The sequence below is a fragment of the Elaeis guineensis genome, chromosome 10 (genome assembly GCF_000442705.2).
Source record: "Elaeis guineensis isolate ETL-2024a chromosome 10, EG11, whole genome shotgun sequence".
Taxonomy (NCBI): Eukaryota; Viridiplantae; Streptophyta; class Magnoliopsida; order Arecales; family Arecaceae; genus Elaeis; species Elaeis guineensis.
This window is the reverse complement of record NC_026002.2, coordinates 35,347,648-35,362,357: the sequence shown is the minus strand read 5'-3', so window position 1 is coordinate 35,362,357 and position 14,710 is coordinate 35,347,648.

Below are 14,710 nucleotides of genomic sequence, written 5' to 3'. Positions count from 1 at the left end.
TATCAAGACTGTTGTTTTACTTCGTTTTATAGTAGCGGTATGGTCCCGTCGTTAATGATGCAGACAACTGGAAAATTGTCAAATCGTCGGGGACTGTCAAGTCACTGGGATTAATCCATGTCCTTGGCAGGACAATATTTCAGAGCGGCCATACCATATGTTCTTGACAGGACAACTGCTCGTAGCGGTTGTACGACATTTGGACAGACTGGTCGATTATATATCGGTATTCGGCTGCTGGAACGTCGGATGATGACTCGAGAATACTGTCGGCTGATCTGGTGCCTTGTGGAAGTCGGACGTCGGTTGCCACCTCCGACAGTGAGTCGATGATACGGGTTCGGCCGCCCGGCCGGTTAGAAGCAGTATGGGTCTGTTCGACCGGCATATCTTCGGTCGGATATTGTCGACAGCGATTGTCGGCAGTCATTGTCGGAGTCGTCCGTCGGTCTGGTCGGTAGAGTCGGGCGTCGGTTGAATCGGTCCGAGGGTAAGTTGGCGTACAGGGGTCAGTCGGTATATCCCAACAGTTGCCCCTCACTCCTGAGTCGGATGTCATGTTGGCCAGTGTTTCCATGTGGGCGACGGCTTCGGGCGAAAGGAGTAGTTTTCCATCATGTCTTGCTCCGACTCTGACGACCGTACCAACGAACGATCCGATGTCAGCCGTCCCATTGGAAACGCAAACCGCCGTCTCATTGAAAACGCAAACCGCCGTCTCATTGGGAGTGCAAACCGCCGTTGGTTAATTAATTCCGAGATGCGATTTTTTCGCCATGTGTCGGGAGGCTATTGGGCCGGAACCGCTCATGCGGATGGAGGCGACGTGGCTCGATCTGGGACGGGTGCATCGAATCGTCGGACCAAGGAAGGACCCAGGCGCTGTCATGTGTCGACATCCGAAAAACCCTCGTTCGACGCGCTTTCATCTCGACTGTCGAAGGGCCATATATATATATGCGGCTACTTACATCCAAAACTTCACTTTTTGCTGTAAATCTATTTCTGACGCTGAGGCCCTGTCGAGTTTTCCCCCAGTTCCAGATAGTTGTTTCCGTCCTCTTCCTTTGAAAGCTTTTCTCGAAGTTTTTTCCATTCTTGTCTCCTTGCATCCTTTCTCCTTTGGTATTTTTCTTTGTGTTCTCCTTTTTGGGGCTAGCGTTATGGCTAGAACCTCTCCAAGAGGAAGTCAGTCGGGGAACCCGACCGACGATTTTCGATCGACCCCAAAGGTGGAGGTGTCTTTACTTTCGGGGGCAAACATCGAATGACTTAGGGAGCAGTACGGTATCTCGGAGCAGTTCGAACTCTTCGCCCCCGGGGTTGAGAGTCGGGTTAACAACCTGCCTCCGGGCCAGGTGGCCTTTTATGTCGAGGACCTTCGGGCAGGTCTTCGCTTTTCGATTCTGGAGTTCGTCCGGAACATCTTGGATTATTACGGACTTTGCCCGGCGCAACTGGCGCCGAACTCAGTCTGGTTGATAATCAGTTTTGCTTTGTTGTGTCAGCTTTTGCCGACCTTTCCCCGTATCTCTCTCTTTCGGGCATTCTTCGTCCTCCGACCCCACCCGAAAGCCCGAAGGTGGTGGTTCTTCAATCTCCAGAAGGGTCTTTCGTTTATTACCGATCTTCTATCGTCGATCCACGGGTGGAAGAACTAATTTTTCTTTGCTTCTTCTTCGCTACCTTGGGGGTTCCCTTCCCGCTGGGGCGATCCTCAGACTCAGCCGAACGAAAACAGTCGGGTGGAGGCTGGAGACCGAGAGGACTTTCACCGATTGAAGGATGTGTCGGTGCCGAAGCAGAGGGAGCTCGTCACCGAGCAAGTTCTGTACGATGCCGTCCTAAGTTCGATTTCCCACTTAGGTACAGTTCGGTCTGTCGGTCATTTTTTATCTTTTTTATCCGTCTTCGGACTTGTGCTAATCTTTTGTTAAAATTACAGGCATGCCGCCGAGAGTGAGATTGACAGATGCCGACATTCGGCAACATGCGGCGAAGAAGAGACTGGCGCCCGGGGCCGGACCTTCGCAGTCTCCCAAGAGGCCTCAGATATCATCCCCGACCGACATTGCGACGGCAGCAGTGCAGCCCGACACCGAACGTGCGTCGGGCTTTGAGCCGGTCATCGCCCTGTCGGCGCCGGCGGTGCCACCCAAGGCGCCGTCCGAGGAAGGGGCGGCTGCGGGGGCAGCCGAAGGAGTGTCGGCTCCCCCACCCACGGCAGAGGTTCGGGCCGAAGCACGTGAGCCCGAACGACCTGCGGCGGCTCCCGTCGTGCTCTCGGGAGGGACCCAGTCGAGTTCGAGCTTTCCGTCCCTCTCCGATCTTCGGGCCTGGACGACTGATCGGGGGAAGGCTCCGATGGCGCCGGCGGACGACACAAGGTTGGCGGACCGTGTCGCACCGTCCGACGTCTGGATTTTCGAAGGAGCGTCGGCCCTGGCCAACCACAATTTGGCTAGGAGGTTGTGTTAGGCAACCATTCTCCCGGCCGATCGGGAGCTCTTGAAGGGTCGGTCGGTGTCCGACATGCTTTCTTCCTTTTACCCGACTATGATCCAGGTGAGCTCTTTTTCTTTTTCTTTCTTCTTCATTATTATTTTCCTGACGATCGGCCTTCTATTTGCAGCTGATCTACAACATGTCCGAGCTGGAGGTCGAGTACCGGAGGTTCGGCGACGTCTGGGCAGCCTGGAAGAACAGGGCCGAAACCGTCGAAGCTGAAAAGGCGACGTTGGTGGACCAGCTGAAGTTGTCGGTCGACTGCGAGGCTAGGCTTGAGGAGGAGATCTCCCAACTCACCAACGGCCTAGCCGCCTCGGAGGCCGAACTTCAGTCGGCTCGCGAGCAGGTCCAGCGTAAGACCCGCTCCGTTCACCGGCTACGGTGTGAGTGGGATGACTGCGTCAGAGAGCTCGAGGCCGAGCGTGAGCAACTTCGAGTTAGCATGGAGAACCTGGCTAAGGCCAAAGAGAACTTATCCTCTGCCCAAGCCGACGCCGACATAGCGAAGGCGGAGTCGGCCAAAGAGGTGCTGAGCCGGGCAGTGTAGGACTTTCGTGGCTCGGACGAGTATCGGGAGGAGCTCCTCGAGAGCGGCTTCGCCTCTTATCGGGTGGGGTACGAGGACGCCCGGGATGCAATTCAGAGTCTGCACCCGGAGCTCGACCTGAGCAGCATCGTCCCTCCAGGGTCGGAGGACCAAGCCGCAGAGGAGGAGGCCGACCCAATGCCGGAGGATCCGATGGCTGTGGAGTGCCCAACCCGAGCGGCCGAAGGTGAGGTGGCTCCAACCTTCGGTACCACTCCAACCCGAGCGGGCACGTCGATTGCTCTCGAACTATCCCCGGTGCAGGAAGTCGATTCCGACGAATAGTCGGAGTGCCCACCCCGTTATCTTTGTATTCTTTTGCTTTTGTTTTGTCCTTGATATTTGTGATCGGGCTTCGGTCCAATTTTGTAATCGGGCTTCGGCCCAATTTTGTAAGTCACTTCAATGAAATCAAAGACTTTTCAAATCTTTTCCCGCAAATGGTTCAAAGTGTATGCCTCGTCGAGCCATCCCCGAGAGTATAGGTCGTAGCTCCGACATATCTCGTTCGGACGTTCGGTAGGATCTAGCGTAGACGATCAAAGCACGCCCCCAAGGGCAGAACAAGTCCCGATCGAAGGCCGGCGTCCCGACCGTCATATGGATAGCGTAGGATCCGATGGTCGAGAGCCGTACCGATTGTAGGTCGAGTGTCTGCCGCTCGGAGTCGAGTAGTGTCCGACGTATTCGGATAGAATAACGATGACAAGTCGAATATCCATTGTCCGGCCCTTGGTCGGGCATGCACGTCGGGATGTATGATAAATGGTAGTAGACTGAATATCCTTTGATCGATCGTGATCGAGTCGGTGTGTCGCAAGTCGAATATCCATTGCCCAGACCTTGGTCGGATGGGTACATCACGGTGCACGATAAATGGTGGCAAGCCAAATATTCTTCGACCGATCGAGATCAGGTCGGTATGTCGCGAGTGCGACTGCGGTCATCTTGGTATTTTGCCCTTCTTAGTTGAAGCTAAGCCGGCGAGTTAGCCAGCCACGTTGCTCGAGAGTCGACTGTGGATGGAGCGCGGCTTCAACTTAGAAAGGTTTCATCACCAGTGCTGACCTTCCGTTAGTGTAGACAGAGCGGTTCTCGTAAGAGTCATGTGTCGTCGGTGATCGAGCCGTAGATTCGACGTAGATTCGACGATTGAGACATAGATTCGGCGTAGATTCGGCGATCGAGCCGTAGGTTCCCAACGAGACGTTGGGCCCAAGTCGGGGCATCGAGGCTCGTACTTCTGACGAGGGCCGACCCTCAGCGGAGGGCCGAACTCTGTAAACTCTGAAGTTTTGAAATTAAATTGTATTCTGAGCAAGGGCATACAGAATTCATTGATGATACAATTTCAGGTTGTCGGCATTTCAAGTCCGGAGAATGGCCGTCCCTTCCAGGGTCTCAAGTCGGTAGGCGCCCGGCCTGCAGGTGTTTGCTATCTTGTAGGGTCCTTCCCAGTTTGGGGACAGTTTTTCTTGATCCTGAGGCTTCGAGACTTCCGTCTTCTTTAAAATCAGATCTCCGGGTCTGAAAGATTTTGGCCTAACTTTAGCGTTGTAGTATCGGGCCACTTTTTGTCTGTAGGAAGCCATGCGGAGTTGAGCCTCTCATCGGAGCTTCGGTAGGAGGTCCAAGTCAGCTCTCCGACACTCGGAGTTGTCTGGTTCATAATATTGCTCAACTCTAGTCGATGGTAGCCCGATCTCTAGTGGGATCATTGCCTCCGTCCCATAGGCCAAATTGAAAGGAGATTCTCCGATCGAGACCCGAGGTATCATTCGGTATGCCCACAGGACCGAGTGCAACTCTTCGACCCAGAGGCCTCTAGCTTCATTCAGTCGAGTCTTCAACCCATGCAGAATGGTCCGGTTGGTTACTTTGATTTTTTCGTTGGACTGTGGATGTCCGATCGAGGTCAGCTTGTGCGTGATATAAAATCTCGCACAGAACTCTCTGAAATCATTGTTGTCGAACTGTCGTCCATTGTCGGTGATGATGGTGTGTGGCAGTCCGAACCTAGAGATGATGGACTTCTGGATGAAGTCTTCCATTTTACACTCGGTGATTTGTGTCAGGGGTTCGGCCTCCACCCACTTGGTGAAGTAGTCGATCGTGATAACTATAAACTTTCTTTGGCCAGACGTCGGAGGGAAAGGGCCGAGTATGTCGATCCCCCATTGGGCGAAGGGCCATGGGGCGACGATGGAAGTCAGTTGGTTGGCGGGCCAGTGTTGTAAGTTGGCATACTTTTGACATGGCTCACACCTCCGAACCAAGTTAGTCGCATCTTTCTTCATGGTGGGCCAGTAGTAACCTTGCCGCAGGACTTTATAGGCCAAAGATTTGCCCCCCAGATGACTCCTACAGATCCCTTCATGCACCTCTCTGAGTGCGTAATCCGCATCCGTCGGTCCCAGGCACCTTAGTAAGAGAAGGGAGAATGACCTTTTGTAGAGTCGCCCGTCCATCATTACATATTGGGAGGCCATCCACCGGAGTCGCTTGGCTTCCACGGGATCTTCGGGGCTGGTTTCGTCAGTTAGATACTGAACGATCGGGTCCATCCAGCTTGGCTAGGTCGTCAGTTGTAGCACCTCCTCAGTCCTGTCAATGCTTGGTTGCTCGAGACTCTCCATAAGTGTCCGGTCCAAGGCACCATAGGCGGACGTCGCAAGCCTGGAGAGTGCATCGGCCCGGGCATTCTCCGATCTGAAAATATGGGAGATCTCGAAATACTTGAAGTGTGCCACGAGATCTCTCACCTTTTAAAAATATTTCGCCATGGTCGGATCCCGCGCCTCGAATTCGCCTTTGACTTGCCCCACAATCAGCTGAGAGCCGGAGAAGACTCTGAGGCTGTCGATCTCGAGCTCCTTCACCACTCTCAAGCCAGCGAGAAGCGCTTCATACTCGGCTTGATTATTGGAAGCTTTGAAGTTGAATCGAAGGACGTACTCGATAACTACTCCCTCCGAGTTGGTGAGCAGAAACCCAGCCCCGCTCCCTTGGACATTGGAAGCTCCATCTATGTGTAACACCCAGGTCGACCCGGGTTCATATTCAGAGGTTGCAGCTTCTTTGGAGCTCCCACCTTCCGATATTTGGTCGGCTGTCGGGCATTCCGCAACAAAGTCGGTCAGGACTTGGGCTTTCAAAGCAGGTCGCGGTCGGTACTGAATGTCGAACTCGCTCAACTTCACCATCTATTTCGTCAGTCGTCCTGATGTGTCGGGGGGATGGAGGACCGCCCTCAGGGGCTGGTCGGTGAGGACCACGACGGTGTGTGCTTGGAAATACGGACGGAGTCGTTGCACGGATATGACCAGGGCAAATATCATCTTCTCCATCCTTGAGTATCGAGTTTCGGCTTCGTAGAGCACTTTGCTGGTATAATATACGGGCTGGTGAGTTCGGCTCTCGTTCTCCCAGACGAGTACCGAACTAATCGCCTCTGGGGCGGTAGCCAAATAAAGGTACAATATTTCTCCGACCTCTGGCTTTACAAGTAGGGATGGAGAAGTCAGGTACTTCTTCAAGTCTTCGAAGGCTTGCTGGTACTCATTCGGCCAAGAGAAGTCCTTCGTCTGCCTCAGGGTTTTGAAGAACGGGAGGCACCTCTCAGCCGATCAAGAGATAAATCGGCTGAGCGCGATGATCTTTCCATTGAGCTGCTGCACCTCTTTTTTGGTGTTTGGATGCCGCATGTCGATGATTGCCTTTATCTTCTCGGGGTTGGCCTCGATTCTGCATTGAGAAATGAAGAATCCGAGAAACTTCTTCGAAGCTACCCCGAAGGCGTACTTAGTCGGATTTAGCTTCATCCGATGTCGTCGAAGAGTGCGAAAGGTTTCTTCCAAATCTTGGACATGATCTGAAGCCTACGCGCTCTTTACCAGCATGTCATCCACGTACACCTCCATGTTGCGCCCGATTTGAACTTTGAAGACCTTATTGACGAGGCGTTGGTAGGTGGCTCCGACATTCTTCAGATCGAAGGGCATCACTCTGTAGCAGTAAAGGCCCTTGACGGTCACGAAGGCCGTATGCTCTTCGTCCTCGGGCACCATCCGGATCTGGTTATATCCGACGAAGGCATCCATGAAGCTGAGCAGTCGATGACCGGACGTCGCATCCATCAGTTGGTCAATCTTCGACAGTGGGAAGCCGTCCTTCGGACAGGCCCGATTCAAGTCGGTGTAGTCGATACAGATCATCCACTTTTCGTTGGCTTTCTTCACCATGATGACATTTGCGAGCCAGTCGGGATAGGTGGTTTCTCTGATGAAGCCCGCCTCGAGTAGCTTGTCCACTTCCTCGTCGATGGCCTTCTATCTTTCGGGGGCCAAAGACCGTTTCTTCTGTCTCACCAGCTTCACGCCAAGGGCGATATTGAGTCGGTGAGTCATTGTTTCTGGAGGTATGCCAGACATATCCGCTGCCGACCAAGCGAATATGTCGGCGTTAGCTTTCAACAGCTCTATCAGCTGTCGTTGCTCCGGGTCGGACAACTGCGACCCAACCTAGATGACCTGTTCAGGATTCTTTGTCATCGGGATGAAAATCAACTGTTCAGTCGGTTCACCCCGCTCCTCCTCTTTCCGTTGGTCCAGCTTGTCGACCGTCAGAGAGTCCTTTGATTCATTGCTTTGAGTAGAGATTTGAAAGCATCGCCGAGCGAGTTGTTGATCTCCGCGTATTTTTCCAGCTCCGTTTTTAGTCAGAAACCAGACTAGCAAGTGGTACGTCGAGACTATCGCTCTGAGGGCATTTAGTCCGGCTCTTCCAAGTATGGCGTTGTAGGCCGAAGGTACTTGGACGACCGTGAAGATCATGTGGACGGTGCTTTATCGTGGTTCGTCCCCAGCCATCACGAAAAGAGTAATTTCTCCTTCCACTGCGACGGCCTCCCTGGCGAAATCCACTAGGGTGTAGAGACTCTCCTGAGTCGATCGGTCGACAGTCGCATTCGGGAGAAGGTCGACTAAAATAAAATGTTAGTGGAGTTTCCATTATCAACAAGAATCTTTTTTACATCATAGTTTGCTATTGTCGTCGAGACAACAACAGTGTCATCATGGAGAGTTTGGATTCTCTGAGCATCCTCATCTGTAAAGATGATTACATCGTCCTGGTGCGGCCTCTTCGTCGACTCCCCTTCAGCAGTCATTCCTCGATCCAGTTGTCTGGAGATCATGTTGATGACTCCAGCAGTAGGCTGGTTATTCACTGCCTCTTCAGTCGGTTGGGGTCGTTGGTCGGGAAGGGGCCGAGCCGGCGGGTCCCTTCGGTACTTTTCGAGATACCCTCGTCATATTAGGGCCTCTATTTCATCCTTGAGTTGGATGCACTGCTCGGTGTTGTGACCGTAGCCCCGATGAAACTGACAGTACTTTCTCCGATCGAGGCCTTTTGCCTTCAGAGGCGGAGGCCGTCGCAGATATTTCGCTCCTTCGATCTCCATCAGGATCTGTGCATGAGGAGCAGAGAGAGGAGTGTAGGAGTCATACCTACGATGCGTCGGTCTCGGACTCCACCGTCGAGGCGATCTCGGACTCCATCGTCGGGGCGAGATCCATTTATCAGTGAGGGGCCTGCTGGGTTCAGTAGGAGCTCGATTTTTCTTTCGCTTCTCCTTCTGGCCCGCGCCCTCGATCAGGCGCCAGTCGGAAGCTCCTTCGTCCGTGCGCATGTATTTATACGCGCACTCCAATAATTCGGCATATGTCCGGGGGAGGGTCTTATCCAAGGAATATGTAAATTGGGACCCCCCTTAACCCCCTCTTCATGGTTGAGATAGCCATGTCTTCGTTGAGGTCCCGGACCTCAAGTGTGGCCGTGTTGAATCGGGTCATAAAGTGTCGGAGTGTCTCATTTTCTCCCTGCTTGAGGGAGAAAAGACTGTCCGAGGTTCGTGGCGGCTTCCGGCTGGTGCTGAAATGGCCCACGAAAGAATGCTCAAGCTGCCCAAAGGAGTGGATACTCCCCGAGCGGAGGCCGGAGTACCAGGCCCTGGCAGCTTTACGGAGCGTAGCGGGGAAGCCGATGTAGAGGAGGGCATCGGTTGCCCCTTGAATTATCATGAGAGCCTTGTAGCTCTCCAGATGGTCAACTGGGTCGGTGGAGCCGTCGTAAGGCTCCACATGAGGCATCTTGAACCGACTAGGGATCAGTTCATCGAGGATAAATCAGGAGAGAGGTTGGATGGTCCAGAAGTCGACATCGTTCGAAGACTTCTGACCATCCGCCTGGAGCTGGGCAAGCCGACGGTCAATTTCTTCGAACTGACGTTCGTAGTCGTCCAACCATCGGTGTTGAGAGATCCCAGGGGTCGAACCTCCCGACGAATTTGAAAGTGAGGCGGACAGTGTCCGCGGCCGCTTCTCCTTCCTCACTTGTTCCAGCTGGGAAGGAGAGGGACGTCGAGACCGGCGGGTGTCACATTGTGGCCGCCTCCCTCCTCGGTGGGAGTGCTGAGACGGCTGAGGAGACGGAAGTTGACGTGGGCGTCGGCGGCTGCTTCTGGACGGCATAGGGTGCGCCGCAGGCTGTTCCGCCGGTGGTTGCGGCAACTGAGTCGACTGCTGTTGGAGGTTTTTGACCGCGTCCGTCAGAACGGTCATTTACCGCACGATTGCCGTGATCTGCACCTCCGTGGTTACTACCGGGTGCGGAGAGCTGGATTCCACCATGGAAGGTGGAGGGGCCTCTTCCCGACGGGAAGAGTGCCTCGTTGATCTGGTAGCTCTTGATCGCTGAGTCCTGATTTTCGTCATCTCGAGAGATTTTTTCAAGCTCTGTGGAGCTCGTTGTCTTACCTCTGTCGAATAATCCCCTGCCTGGTGCGTCAAATCTGTTGCGGCCAATCCCTCCATCGTTCGATCGCCGGGGTCGCGCACCTGCAAGAAAAATCCTCACTGACCGGAGATGCCTTCGACGGGGACCCTCCGACGGTCAAGTCAGAGAGAAGACTAGGCAACAGTGAAAAATCAGTGGCTCAGCGGGGGGGAGAGAGAGAGAGCTTAAGAGCTTTTCGAGAGCTTGAGAAAGCTTACCAAGATTGTTGCCTTACCCTGTTTTATAATAGCATACGGTATGGTCCCGCCATTAATGATGTAGACAACTGGGGAGTTGTCAAATCGTCGGGGACTGTCAAGTCACTGGGATTAATCTATGTCCTTGGCAGGACAATACCCCAGGGCGGCCATACCGCATGTCCTTGACAGGACAATTGCATATAGTGGTTGTACGGTGTTTGGGCGGGCTGGCCGACTATATATCGGTATTTGGCTGCCGGAACATCGGGTGATGACTCGAGAACACCGTCGGCTGATCTGGTGCCTTGTGGAAGTCGGACGTCGGCTGCCACCCCCGACAGTGAGTCGGTGATACGGGTTTGGCCGTCCGACCGGTTAGAAGCAGTATGGGTCTATTCGGCCGGTATATCTTCGGCTGGATATTGTCGTCAGCGATTGTCGGCAATCATTATCGGAGTCATCCGTCGGTCCGGTCGGTAGAGTCGGACGTCGGTCGGACCGATCTGAGGGTAAGTCGGCGTACAGGGATCAGTCAGTATATTCCAATAGGAGTATTTAAAATGATACTTTTATTTAATTATCGATTTTTTTTATGAAAAATATGTTTCAACTCGTTAGATGTTATAAAAGATGAGAGGGGAGAGAGAGAGAGAGAAAGCTTCGACAGCATTTTGTCGCTCTGGTATTCGCACCTGCCGGAACTTCTTTAGTAAACAAAATTTCCACCTGGATATCCTAACCACTGCAGATCATCCAATGACTTCGTTCCCTTCACCTTCGTCTAGAACCTTACAGCGTCTTCTGGTTTGTCGTTTTTCTTTTTGGTAAAATATCTTCTGGTTTGTTTAGAGCGCATAACATATGTATGTTGTAGCTGACGTTTCGAGAGCTGGCAAACGTCCCCAAACCATGAGGTCGAAGGAACAAATATCTTTTCAACTAAATCAAATGGTACATAAAAATCACAGATTCAACCACATCATTCTCATAATAATCCTTGACACTTGTCCTAATTTTTTTTCTTGACAGGTGTCTGGACATGTAACGGTAGATCAGACGTTGGGCGCCATTGTAACATCTTACCTCTCTCCCAAAGAAACATCTTTACCTTTCGAACTGATGCAGAAAAAACGTCTATAGAGTCGTCGGGGAGAGGGAGCAGAACCATTCTGCTGTAATTATGTGGGGCCAAAACCTGACAGTGCCGATAACACCACGCAAGCATTCTTACTAATTCGAAAAGGACTAGGAAACGATTACAGTTAATGTCCATGTAAAAATAGTCCTCTAGAATAATTGCAGTGCTCATTTGCCCCAGTTCTGGTGGCCAGATCATGGTTCGTCGGCTGAATAATCTGTCCAACAAACTGAGCAGCTCGAGCCAGGCTTGGGAAATGCTTAGTTTGAAGCTAAATAAACCGATCTTGAACCAGCAAAATAGGCTGGAAGTTAATTTCAAGCCAAGCCAAAATTGACCCCTCTTGATCAGACTTGGCTCAAACATAGAATTATATCATATATATTACACACCGCTGCATCATGGTTGAACTTGCAATTGGAGAAAAACTCAAGAGAGTCTCAATATTTGATTCATATGGTTTAAGACAGCTTGGAGATGCTCTTCAAAAAATCTAAAGGTCGTTACACGGTTTAAGACACTTTAGTCTATATACGTAGGAAAGATGCAACTCTTCAATACACTTCAATAATGATGTAATTAAGCATTTTACTTGGTAGATTAAGTGTCTCAGTAGATGTCTCATGCCATGCTCAAGTGTCTAGAAGAGTTGGCAGTTGACGTTACAAACTTATAGAAAACTAAAAAAATTCCCACTTCATGCTGAGAGAGAGAGAGAGAACAAAGTAGGAAACAAGCCTTCTCAACCAAATGCACCAGTAGATGAAACACAGCCCCAGGAAACTTGATAAAACATTCTCCAAATAATTCTAACGGTGTTGTAGAACAACAAATGGAAGATTTTCAAATCTATCAAGATCAACAAAAACAAATTTGGGGAGTCCTATATCAACTCAACTAAAAGCATGTACATGCACATATGGCCCAATAAACACAAGCCGTAACTGAGAACTGGAATGAGCATTTCCATATATTATTTAAAGGAAATCTAATCTTAAGGTCTATATTCCATTAAATGCTTCAACCCACTTCAGCCTTATGTATATGTAAGCATAAAACACGCTATGGGCAACTCAATAAACCACCTGGAACCCAAAAAGCTCAATCTGGAATAACGAAAGCTTCATCAACCGACTATATGAGCTTAATGATAGGATATGGACAGATTGCTGTAGAAGTTCAAGAAAATTCAAGCTCGTAGTGTGCTGTAACATCATATGGCATAATTATACGACAAAAACTCATATCATATGCAATAAGAAAGCTAATGTTCAGCCATACAATTCAATTCAAAAAAAAAAAAGACAACCAGGTTGTCATTTTCTCTCCCCAATTAAGAGGCCGGATATGTGAAAAGTAAACGTAGTCTTGAAAGTCCAACCAATTTTTGTGGAGGATAGTCACTTATTTTGAACTCTACACTAACATTCTAATCTAGGTAATTTCTGTATGGTCCCTTATCTTTTGGGGTTTAAAAAGAATTTTTTTCCCTTCCTTGAGAACAAATCCATCAATCATCAGGCTGATTATTTCCTTTTGCTCCTTTTGGTCTCCTTTTTGCTTGAGTCCCTAATAGAGCCCATCTGAGTCTGGTTTTTAATTTCATATGGACACTTTTGCCTCCAAAGAATTCATCGGTGAAAGGAATTATGGTGCTTAAGCCCTTGAAACAGTTTTTTGTGGGTCCTCATGACAGACCCGCTCTATGGATCATTGAGTCAGGAATCAGAGAGGGTGAGAAAAAAAAATTTAGTTCTTGGAGCAGTTTGATGATGCAGCCGAGGAGATCAAACCAAGGTGCCAGTCTCTTGAAATCTAAGTGCTAGCAGAAAGCAAGGCACATGCTTTGGCAAATAAAGTTGCAACATATATAATGAAATAATAATGTTATGGATAGCTAAATACAGGTCCACATATATAGAAACACATACACAGTCTTGCATCACACATTGAGCATCAAGAGTCAGACAAATGCGGACATCACAAACACACAATATCAGCACCCACACACGGCATACACATTATACAACATAAACACAAACACACAATACATACAAACACAGTCCTTATTTTGTCTGAGCAAGAAGAAAGCAAAAGGGACTTTATTTCCTTGTGTCATCTAGCAAGAAAGCAGCCGCAAAAAAGAGAGGGAAGAAGAAGAGCATGAGAAAGAATAAATCTCACAATAGAATTTTTACTACTCATAGATCTTCAGTATCGGCTATAAGAGGAGCTCCAATAGGGATATTTATAAGTAGAGAAAAAGATCTCTTTTCTTCAACTTTTCAATGTGGAATTCCAAGTCCTATTTCTTACTCAAAGAATCCTAAATACTAACTTTCCTATTAACATCAAAAGTTCTCAAAAAGAAAGTTCACAAAAAATCAAAACTCCCTAGAATTAACTAAAATCAACTTTCCCAACCGAGATAGAAAAATAATTAATCATCAAAAACTAGTCCCGAGATTGATGCATATAGCACCTGCAACCCATGTGGCAGGGATCCGCAGCCGTGCAAATGGGACTCGCGGCCCATGCGGTCGGGATATGTATCTTAGGTGCTCCAACGTCGGGGGGGGCAAAGCCATGGAATTGCTAAGGGCAAATATCTCATCCTGATATCATAGGAGGCTTCTACTTTCCTATGTGCCAAGATAAAAACAATCAGGTTTTGTAAAATAATAAACCATACTATGATTGCTTTTCAGATGTGAGGGTCTTAATAACCTCATAAAAAAAGGTTACAAAACTTTCACTTTAAAAAATGGCCTTTCTTGAGTTTGATCGCAAACAAAACACATTGAGTTAGCAATAGTTCATTTGAGGATATACTACTCCCACATGGTTTTTGATGCCCATGGGGAATGAAACAATTGCTTCCATACAGGTATCCTCCATCTAGGCCTCCTCCCTTTTCAAATACTGATGTGGATGTTAAAGCTTCTTCGGATGGAGGTTATTCTGGATCACTAGCTGGCTAGGTAGACAGGTGGTCTCCGAGTGCAAAGTACTGGTGGAAATACCTTGTTTTAACTCTAGCAGTGGGGAAACAAAAAAGGAAATTGCAATGTGATGGTCACTATTAAAGTAAGTGCTACCTTACAATGGTCTGAAAATTAGTGTAGATAGAAGTATCCCACTTGGTGAGTCAATGCAAAGTATAACTATATAAGAAATCAAGGGTATTTATATCTCAGTTAGTTCCAATATGGCTTTTCAATACAAGCGATGACAAGGATTTCAAGTAGGAAACTTCATGCATGTTGGGTGTGTGTTATTAATCAAAATATGGCTTATTTGATTAAGAGTTGAGTCTAATAAATAGGAAATTAGCCAACTGGGTTCTACTATTTGAGAGGGGTTTAGGAAGAAATGGAAATATTTGAGGAGTGTTAGTACCAGATAATACAAACCGGATTTCAGTTTTGATTCAATTGTTTTGTA